The sequence below is a fragment of the Podarcis melisellensis genome (assembly GCF_964234715.1).
Source record: "Podarcis melisellensis genome assembly, chromosome: 9".
NCBI classification, from domain to species: Eukaryota; Metazoa; Chordata; class Lepidosauria; order Squamata; family Lacertidae; genus Podarcis; species Podarcis melisellensis.
This window is the reverse complement of record NC_138541.1, coordinates 52,835,349-52,845,784: the sequence shown is the minus strand read 5'-3', so window position 1 is coordinate 52,845,784 and position 10,436 is coordinate 52,835,349.

Here is a 10,436-nt window from a genome sequence, read left to right as displayed (position 1 = left end):
AATGGCACACTAAGGAGTAAATTCAAGTGGATTCCACTGCCCCAAACCTTATTTTCCCACATTAAAAACTTATTCAAAAGGAAATGGGTACCAAAAGACTACTCACAATGACAACCTTCAATCAAGGCAATTAAAGTAAAACGTAGATAAACAGAAATGCCAAGTATAGAATGAAGTGCACTTATTTGAGATTTGAGAAGGTTGTAACAAATTGAGTAAGGACAACTACGGTATATAAAAGCAATTTGTTGGGAAGTCCTGAGCTGATGTGTTAACTTTTCTATGTGCTACACCTTTTGATACCAAAATTCAATGGTGAGATAGTCTGTGTCTTGTAAAGTTTTAGCTACTTCTCATCAAGGTTCCACAAATCAGAATATGACAAGTTCTTTGTGTACTGTCAAATAAGGGTTAATTTTGCATCTGGAGACAACCAGTTTCAGGACTGTTGATACTTCAGCAAAAGCTTTCTGCCATACCTTTTCCTAGTGCTTTCATCCCAACCACAAATGGAAAAAAAATGAAGATAATGACTTTGATCTCTAGCCTTTTATAGAGGATGGGGTGGGCTCAGATGCAACACTAAACCAGTTTGGCATTGTGTGTATGAACCTGCTTCTGGCAAGCCAACACGTAACCAGGAAATACAGCATGTTTTATGGTTTATCCAAATGTGCCAGGATCACAAACCAGCTGGAAGTTAGCTTGCTTGGACAAATCATTATGTAAATTCCAGTGTTCGTCTGTTTTTGGATAGTGGTCCACTGTAGTTAAGTGAAGCAAACACTTCCAACATCTTTGTAGCAGAAGGAGCACATGAGATCAAGCCATGTTTTCCAGCACCAAAGCAATTTAATGCTGTATATCAGGCATGTCCAACAGGTAGATCCTGATCTACTGGTAGATCACTGGACGTGATGTTAGAATTCCTGCTCCATGAATGCAGTCATGGGATTGTTGTCTTTCACATGACGTGGTATGTTTTGACTCCACAAAGTGGGAAGCAACGGAGAAAGGATGTTTGTGTTACTGTGTTTCGTGAAGTGGGACTATTGTCCTTTTTCTCTTTGCTATCTGATGCTAGAGAGGGAGCCATGTTGCAGTGCTCTCTGTGTGTGTGTATATGTAAATAAAGTAGATTAGCCAAAACGCTGAGTTGCTGAGGTCTGTTACGCAACTGCGCAAACTCTGCAGATCCCTAAGTGTGCCAGTGTCGGTTGGCATCAGTCGCTGTGATGTTCAGGCAGAAGAAAGCTTTTGAAGCTCCCGAATGACCAGAAGGGAGAGAACATGCCATTCAGGCATGTGTCTCTGCTAGGGTCCTACTTGAATGTAGGCTGAGCTCCTGCTCAACAACTTTGGCTCCTCTAAAAAAAGCTCAACATTTTTGCCCTGCACCCCCCCCAAATGGGGCTTTGCTACTCCCTAAAAAAACTCAACTACTTTGGCCTGAACCCCCAAAAAGTGGGTAGATCACTGTCAGTTTTTAACTGAGTAGATCACAGTCTCTTGGGAGTTGGCCACCCCTACTGTTTATCAATGCCTGATTGCATTTGTAGTTCCTCAGCTTCCAAGATAAAGCAAGGGAGGGGGTTTTCCTCCTTAAGCAAAGGCAGCGAGTATAAGGTGCAGTGACTTTTCTGTGATGCTCCCCCCCCCAAAAAAAAAGACTGTGGGGTGTTCTTTATTCAGTAATTCACATTATCTTTTAGACTTTAGGAAGCAACATCATTCTTAACCAGGCATTTCTGGCTGTATTTCAAGTTGGCTTTATGTGGCGTTTATATTGTTGGACACCGCCAAATGGGAGGAAATGTGTGACATTAAACTAATAAATTGGCTTTCAATTAAAGTTCAAGCACTGCAACTTTGTATCTTCAAGATCTACACCACTCTTGTTTAGAGCTAAACTGGCTGTGCTTGGATGTAATCTTTATCAAAATGGCAAACACTTAGGGCTGGCTATTAGTTACTAGTTCACCTTTAAAAGATCGATATGGTATAGTAGAGGAAAAAAGAATGTCTTGGAACGAACTCACCAATGAGCAAAGCGTAATAAATACCGTACTCCCAGTATCTCTTGCAGCTCTCCCTTACATTACTTATGGCATCATTAAAAATAGTCACTGAACCTTTCGCCTGAAACTATTGAAATATTCCCCCACTGTCTCAGCTCCATTCTACTCCCCCACCCCTTTTCAGAATGTGTGCACACAGAAATGCACATGTAGATTGTGTGCAAGTGGAGATTCCCCTGTATCTGGTTAAAACTTGTGTTGTTTCATCATTTAGTGGTTTTAGCTATCATTTTTAAGGCTTAACGTTTAGGCAGTAGAGCTTTGAAAAAGCTTTGTTTAAAATCACGAGTCATTCACTGCCTTGCTAAATATTATTTTTGTAAGCTGGGGAAAACTGAAAACAAATTTAAATAAAAAAATAATTTAAGAAAATCTGAATATACCAATGGGAAAAAGATACAAAGCTGCATTTTGAAACACTGATATAATACAATAAACCATTTTGTCTTCATTTTTTTGAAAAAAGGTTCAGTAAAAACACAAGGCGCATGAAATGTCAGTCTTTTTTATTAGCAAGAAACCTGAGTTTGCTTATTGTTGCACAGCTTTTCAAATATTGGCACCAATATTTACTGCTACCCTTATTTCTTTCTCCACATCCAATCCTGAGTTGTACTTGCTTTTTATGACAGCCATGGTTGGAAACCCAGACTTGCATAGATGGGATGTTGCAAAATTAATCATTATCTTTAGTGCTTTGTTATTCAATGTTGGGAACTCCTGTTTTACTGAAGTCCAAAATTTTGGCACTAGCGTGTCTATAAGCTTTGTTTTTAGTGTAGCATCTGATGAAAGTTGTATCAGTTCCTCCTCTTCTACAGTATTAAATATGTAGGAGGATCAGCACCAAAGGGATCTTGAATCCACTGAAACCTGACACCATTTTCAAAAAAGTACTTATCAAAATGGGCACTGATGAGCTAAATGTCCACTAATTAGTGAAATAGTATCTCTCTTGCTGTAGAACTGGGAAGCAGTCCATTCCTCCTCCTTCAGTTTTTCTCTTCCAAAGAAGTTTATTTTCAAAGGCCAAAACTTTACAAGTGAGTCTAAGCAAATGAGTTTCGCTCCCTTGTGAAGAGTTATTGAACAAGTCCAGCTTTTTGAAAATATCAGAGAGATAGGCAACTTTTAGCAAGAAGTCTGCCTCCAGAAAACACTTAGCACTGGAATGGTTTTCTTGGTCAAGGTAAGAATAGACTTCTTGAGTAACTTCAAGAACAACAGTTAATACATTTCCTCAGGAAAGCCATCAAGTACGACTGTAAAATAGAAGAGCCGTATGGTCAGTGGCCATCTCAACACATTTTATTGACAAATCTAGCTTTCTGAGGTTGAGTTTGGATGAAGTTAACCACATCTAGCACTCTTTGAAGGACTTTGTTCAAATCAGCACTCAAATGCTGAGAAGCAAGTTCTTCCTTATGATGTGTATAAACTGCATCAGGGGCTCAGCTGAGAATGAGTGCTTTTAGGCCATTGTAACAGCCTGCCACAGAATGAGCACCATCAGTGCGCACACTGACAGAATGAGCCCCGTCTATTTTATTTACTGTCATGAAGTTGTCTACAATTCCAAACAAATCTTTGCCTGCTACTCCTACATTTATGTCCTTACCAAAAAATATCTTCCACCATTTCATTTAGATCATCATCAAACCGCACGTAACAGGTTAGATGAGCATCTCTATTGCTATCAGTGGACACATCGAACTGCAAATCAAAGTCCTTCCTCCTCATTTTTTCTAAAAGCTGCTCATTAAGACCCTCTTCTAAATCTAGAATTTGGTGGCCGACTGCATTGTCAGAGGATACTCCAACCATAGTAGAGACCATAAAAATAGTGTTCTTCTGCTATTGTATGGGTTTCTTACATTTTGCAACCTGGTAGGTTACTTTATAGGATGCTAAAAGAGCTTTACTAAAGGATGGTAACCTGTTTATTAAATACTGATTATTTCACCTGACTTAGTTTTCTAGAGAAATATTCCATTGGTTTACCCACTTCATTCTTATAAACACTTTCTAAGTGGTGTTTCATTTTGCAAGGCAACATGCATCCAATAGGGAGTATTTTCAAATACAAAACACACTGTGGGTGCTCTTCATTGTTCACACTAATGAAACCAAAATACAAATAACTTTCATCTTGTTTTCTGTATTTGCGGCTCCTTTCTTCATCAACTTCTTCTTAGTCATCCTCAACAAGATCTTGCTTTTTACTAGTACAGTGGTGCCTCGCAAGACGAAATTAATTCGTTCTGCGAGTTTTTTCGTCTTGCGAAGCACGGGTTCCCATAGGAATGCATTGAAAATCAATTAATGCGTTCCTATGGTAAAAAAAAAACCAAACAAAGCCAAATTTCGTACAAAAAGAGTTTATTAAGTGCTCTTTAAAGTCACACATACTGTAAAGAGCATTTCAAAAATTGAAGGAACAATAATTTAAATTTCTAAAAATTACTGTACATACATTTTCTAAGACTCTGGGGGACAACTCGAAGAAGGTTCCTCTTACACTCTTTGCTTCTTGCTGAAGAACCTGTCCATGGTCTGCTGCTTCATCCGCCTTTTCAGCACCTCCCTGAAAGACGACATGACCGTCGTATCAAAAGTGATTCCAAGGTCACGTGCCAGGTCCTGGTCAGGGTGGTACCGTTGTGCAAAAGCCTGCACATCTTTCCACTTCTGGCAAATGTTCCTCAGTCCTTTGGAGGACAGCCGTTCCTCAGCTGCTTCCTCCTCCAGCAAGGCCCGCTCCTGCGCAGCCTCTGCCTGCAGTTCGACCAGCTCTTGGGTGGTCAGCTCGTGGTCGTGCTCCTTCACCAGCTCGCAGACGTCCTCCTCTGTGACCTCCAGGCCCATGGTCCTCCCCAAGGAAACAATGTCCTGCACCACTGTTGACTCTGGTGCATCAGAGTCACTTGGTGCCACACAGTCCGGCCACAGGCTGCGCCAAGCGCAATTCAAATTTCTCTGGCTGATCCCGTTCCAGGCCGTGGTGATAATCTTCAAGCAGATGACAATGTCGAAGTGGTCCTTCCAGAATTCCCGCAGGGTGATGTTGGTGCAGTCAGTCACCTCGAAGCATCGCCTGAAAAGCTCCTTGGTGTAGAGTTTTTTGAAATTGGTGATGAGCTGCTGATTCATCGGCTGGAGCAGTGGCGCAGTGTTAGGCGGCAGGAACATGATGTTGATGAAGCTGAACTCCTCCAACAAGTCCTCCTTAAGGCCTTTAGGATGAGCAGGAGCATTGTCCATCAGAAGCAAAGCCTTCAGTGGCAGGTCATTGTCCAGCAGGTACTGTTTGACAGCAGGGCCAAAAGCAAGATTGACCCAGTCCACAAACAGCACACGTGTGACCCGAGCCTTACTGTTGGATCGCCACATGACACTCAGCTGCTCCTTGTCGACCTTGTGTTTCTTGAAGGCCTGTGGGTTCTCCGAGTTGTACACCAGCAGGGGCTTGATCTTCAGGTCGCTGCTTGCGTTGGCACAGAAGAGCAGGGTCAGACAGTCCTTCATGGGCTTGTGGCCAGGCAGCCTGGCCTCCTCCTGAGTGATGAAAGTCCTTTTGGGCATCCTCTTCCAAAACAGCCCGGTCTCGTCGCAGTTGAAGACCTGCTGTGGAACGTAGCCCTCCGTCGTCACAACCTCCAGGAACTCCGCTGCAAAGTCTTCAGCCAAACTAAAGAATCTTTCCATATTGCTGTTTAATTTAAGCGTGGGACCCGGGTGCAAGAAACTCTGGAAGTAGAAAAAAGTAGCACAGGAGGAAACGTTAGGCTAAAACAGACATCAGTTGGCTATACTTATGGGCATAAGTGAATGCCATCAGTGTTGACACCTGCCTTGATTTTACAGCTTTATTTTTTGTATTGTTATCCATTTTGGCCAATGGACGAGTGGTTGCTGCGTGTGGCTGAGGTTTGCTGCTGCCACTCATGCTGCCGCCTGTGCCACCGCCGCTCTGCTAAACGTGCCTCTTGTGCTTGCCCTTGCGAGTGGCAGAGATTGTTGGAAGAGGAGCTCACCCCCAAAAAAGCTTGCCGACCCCTGTGAAAAGGTTGTTCAACCCCCAAAGGGGTCGCGAGCCACAGGTTGAGAACCGCTGCATTTCTTGTACACTGAAGACAAGAGCAAGATGCATTTTGGCCACTAGGAAGCACTGCCATTAACACAAAAGGAAGATTCAGTGCCTTCTTTGTGGGCTTCCCTTTGTTAGCAAGGTTGGTGGGTCGCTTTCTGTCCTCTCGTAGGAGAAAGTACAGAGGAACAGAAAGATTCTGAAATTGATCAAAGGCTTGTGTTGTGGTTCTACTTGTAACAAAATAACAAGTAAATTCAATTTGTAATTATCATCTGAATAAACTACTTTTAATATACCAAACATGGTAATGCTATGGCAAAAAAATTTATATAGTGGTCCCTTGGCTGTTTGGGTTACAGACTCCGCTAACTTGGAAGTAGTACCTTGGGTTAAGAACTTTGTCCCAGGATGGGAACAGAAATCATTTGCTGGTGGCGTGGCAGCAGCAGGAGGCCCCATTAGCTAAAGTGGTACCTCAGGTTAAGAGCAGACCTCTGGAATGAATTAAATTCGTAACCCGAGGTACCACTGTAAAATAAAACTTTTGTTTCTCAAGTAACAAAGTAACTTTTGATTTGTAAAGGGTGATGGGGTGGGCAGAAGGACTATGTATTAAAAACAAACAAACCAAAAAACCAACCCAATATTTTTTGTTTTCTCACATGGTTTCAAAATTTCTCTAGTATGGGGCATGAACGGGGAGGGAAAAGTTCCACTGCACAAACAGAAATAATTGTTCTTACAGGCTACTGCATTGTGCCTCTTCTTTACTTGGTAATGAAATGTCAGCCAGAGGAATGAATCTTCCCTTGCCACACCTGCAGTTTCTACAGAACCATCTACAATCCATTCATCTGCAGCTGTTCATAGTACTCACCCAGATGCTTGGTCTTCCTAGTTGTCAGGGATGCTCAAAGCTCTGGATAACCGCCCAGGCATCTCCTAAAAGAATATATCCATCTTAACTTTTACATCCTATAAAGTTTTACATGTTCCTAACTATCAAGAAAGTACAAAATCAATGGGCCGATGTTTAAAATGCCACTGACATCAGTCACAGCAATTCTAGAGCAAGATAGATCATTGTATCGCAGTAGACATTTAACAAGTATTTTCTTATGTTTGTTCCTCCCGACAGGATCCAGAGGAAAGCTGCGTTCTCGCCTCTGGGTTTAAGAGAGAATTACTCTACCCCTTTGTGTTGGCCACTTAAAGCACCACCAGCCTTAAGAGGGCAAAGCTAAAAAGGGGAAAATCTAGTGCCTGCAATTCCAAAGACTTTGACTCCAAATACTTAGTTCACACATTGACATTTATCACTTGGCAACTACTAAATCCACTGATCTGCAAACATTCACGCCAAATCAAGAAACAGACCAAACCATTTAAGCACAATGCTTTTCAGATTCATCAGTTGCTGTATTAGGCCCTTTTTCTTTAAATCCTTCCTATAGGGTTTTGTTAACCCTATAAACATCCATCTAGCGGGTTTTCCGTCTTGCGAGGCATTCGTCTAGCGGGGCACCACTGTACAAGTTACTGGCCATAAGCAAGTAGTCTCAAGCAATGATTATCTAGCACCCTCAAATTACATGATACTTAATAAAGAGAACTGTGCAAAAAACAGGTTGCTGGTAGGCAGTATTTTGAGAGGCCAGAGATGCGTACATGCATATACAATAGGCAGCAAGGGGTTAGGGGCCAATGACTTATTGGAAAAATGGGTGGTACAGAGGAAGGATTTGAAGTAACATCATGCAGGCATCCTTGGATAAGTTACAGACATCAAGGAAACATAGGTAGAATTGTTTAGAAGAGAGCTTTGTAAGACAGCACTGGAGGGGAAAGAATCACAGGCAGTGTTGTAATGGAAAATGAGGGCAAAAAGTAGACTGGGGCAAGGCCACTGAGTTTTAAGTAAGGCACTTGGGATGGATGCAAAATAGAATGAAAAGTTAGTGTAAGGGGCTCACTGCAAGCTCTGGGGCCAAGAGACAGATTCAAATGATCTAAAGAAAGGATTGTCATTAATTCTTACCTTCTACCTAAAGGAATATTGCTTCCAGCTTGTTCAGTTACCGAACACTTTGTGGAAGGCCTTGCGGGTAAGATGACAAGGCTTTTGCTTTTACTGGAACATACCTGCAACAGAAGAATTAGTTAACTGGCTACTTTTGTTACTATGGCTTTTGAAGAACACAAAGCTAGCAGCAAATGTTTCAACCTTGTAAAGTCAAGGCAACTGTACCAAATTTTGTCATAACATGTATCAAAAGCCCACTAATCTGAAGAATTGCAACACTGGTTTTTCATCATGTCACTGCTTGTAAAACCAAATTAGGGGGAATGCACAATGGGAATACTACTAATTCAATTGAGATTTATTGCTTTCTTCCCAATGCTAGCAACCAAAAAGTTCTGGGCAGGTGTGTGTTTTAAATATACTGCAGAGTGAATATTGTGAGAAGATGCCACAAATGGTTCCTTGTTCTCAAATATCCTCATACAACATATTTTTAGGACCCATCCTATTTTTTTATGATTGGAAACTGTGTTTTAATGCTGTAACCTGCCCTGGAACATTAGGGTGAAGGGTTGGGAGTGAATGAAGAATATTTATTATTTCTATTGGCCCAGTGTGATGGATGTTTATAGGGTTAACAAAACGTAAGAGAGAGAAGACATGATTCTATGTGAGGGGGAAAAGAACTCAAAATATTTTTATGGCAACAATTTTTTTAAAAAAATGTGTTTCTTTTTTAATGCCCAGAAAAATTGTCTGAAGGTACCTGATGTAGTTCCAGCAGCTGTAAGCAGGCCTGGCCATATATAAAGGCCACTCTGAACGGTTTTTTTAAAAAAATAAAAGTTTTTATTAGTTTTCTACATTATACATGAGATACCATAACAAAAGTTTATCACAAATTATATATTATGGACTTCCTTCAGCTTATCTGCCAATCATCCATAATTAAATTTTAGTTACGCATTTCCTAAATTTAATACTGCCTTTTTATATACCTTCCCAATCTTATTTCACTCTGAACGTTTTTTGGGGCAAAGCAGGGTATAAGGCTGTGTGTGCACTGTGCATTTAAAGCACATTTCCTCCCTCAAATAATTTTGGGTACTGCAGCTTTTTAAGGGCTGCTGGGAATTACAACTCTGTAAAGGGTAAACCACAACGCTCAAAACCCCTTGAGTGTGCTTTTAAAGTACAGTACATATGCAGCCCAAGCATAAAATACAAGGGGACATTGCCAGGCTTTCATGCCCAACTCTTAACTTATTTGCACAGCAAAATTAACTCTTGCTGAGCAGTGAAAGACAAGCCATTCAAACGTGGATACTAGTTAGCCCTTTAATATGTTTCATCCTCTTTCGCCAGTATTTCACAGGCTATGAAATCCTGCATTGTGTGTGTGGGGGGGGGGGCTGGACTAGATGAGCTTTGGGGATCCCTTCCAAGTCTACAATTTAGGCCGGTGACTGAATGCATGGGTTCAACGACACGCTTTTTTATTATTAAGTGCTCTTTCTTGAATGAAGCTGGGAAACTTAAGGGGGTGCGGGGCATCTATTTTTGGGCCTGCCACCCACCCACCCCTCCAAACCACGGGCTTCAATCCAGCGCCACAGAGAGTTGCACACCGAAATGGCCCTTCCCGGGCCAAGCAGGAGCTCCAGCACGTGTCTCTCACGACAGGATCCGGAAGCAGAGAGCGGCAGCCCTGCCCCGGGTTTCAGTGAGAGGAATCCTCTGCCCCCCTGTGTTGACCACCTCAAGCACGGGACCCTTGAGGTGCGCAATGTTTAAGGGGCTCCGCGGGGAAAAGACCAATTTCAAGGCCAGCTCCACCTCGCACGCGGCCATGCTTACCTCCAACCTCGGTAGGCCCAGCAGCCTCAAGCCACCCCAACCAACCAGCCCAGAAGCGCAAAGGGGGCAAGTGCGCCTTCAGCGGGTTTATATAGCGAGCGGGCAAAGCCGATCGCGCGAGACTTAGGGCCCAGGGCGCGCGCAATGGACGAGGACGGCGCGAGATGTTGGGAGGTGAGGGGGGAAGGGAGAGAATTCGTCCACTCCTAGCAAGCGCCTCTTCCGGCTACGTCGCTGATTGGTGGAGAGGAGAAGGCACGTGACTTATCTAAAAGAGAAGGCGGGCTTGGCGAGGGAGGTGGGCTCAGCTCTAAGGCATAGAATGCTAGAATGGGAGAGGTTGGAAGGGGTCCCTGAGGGTCATCTAGTCCAACCCCCTTTTAATGCA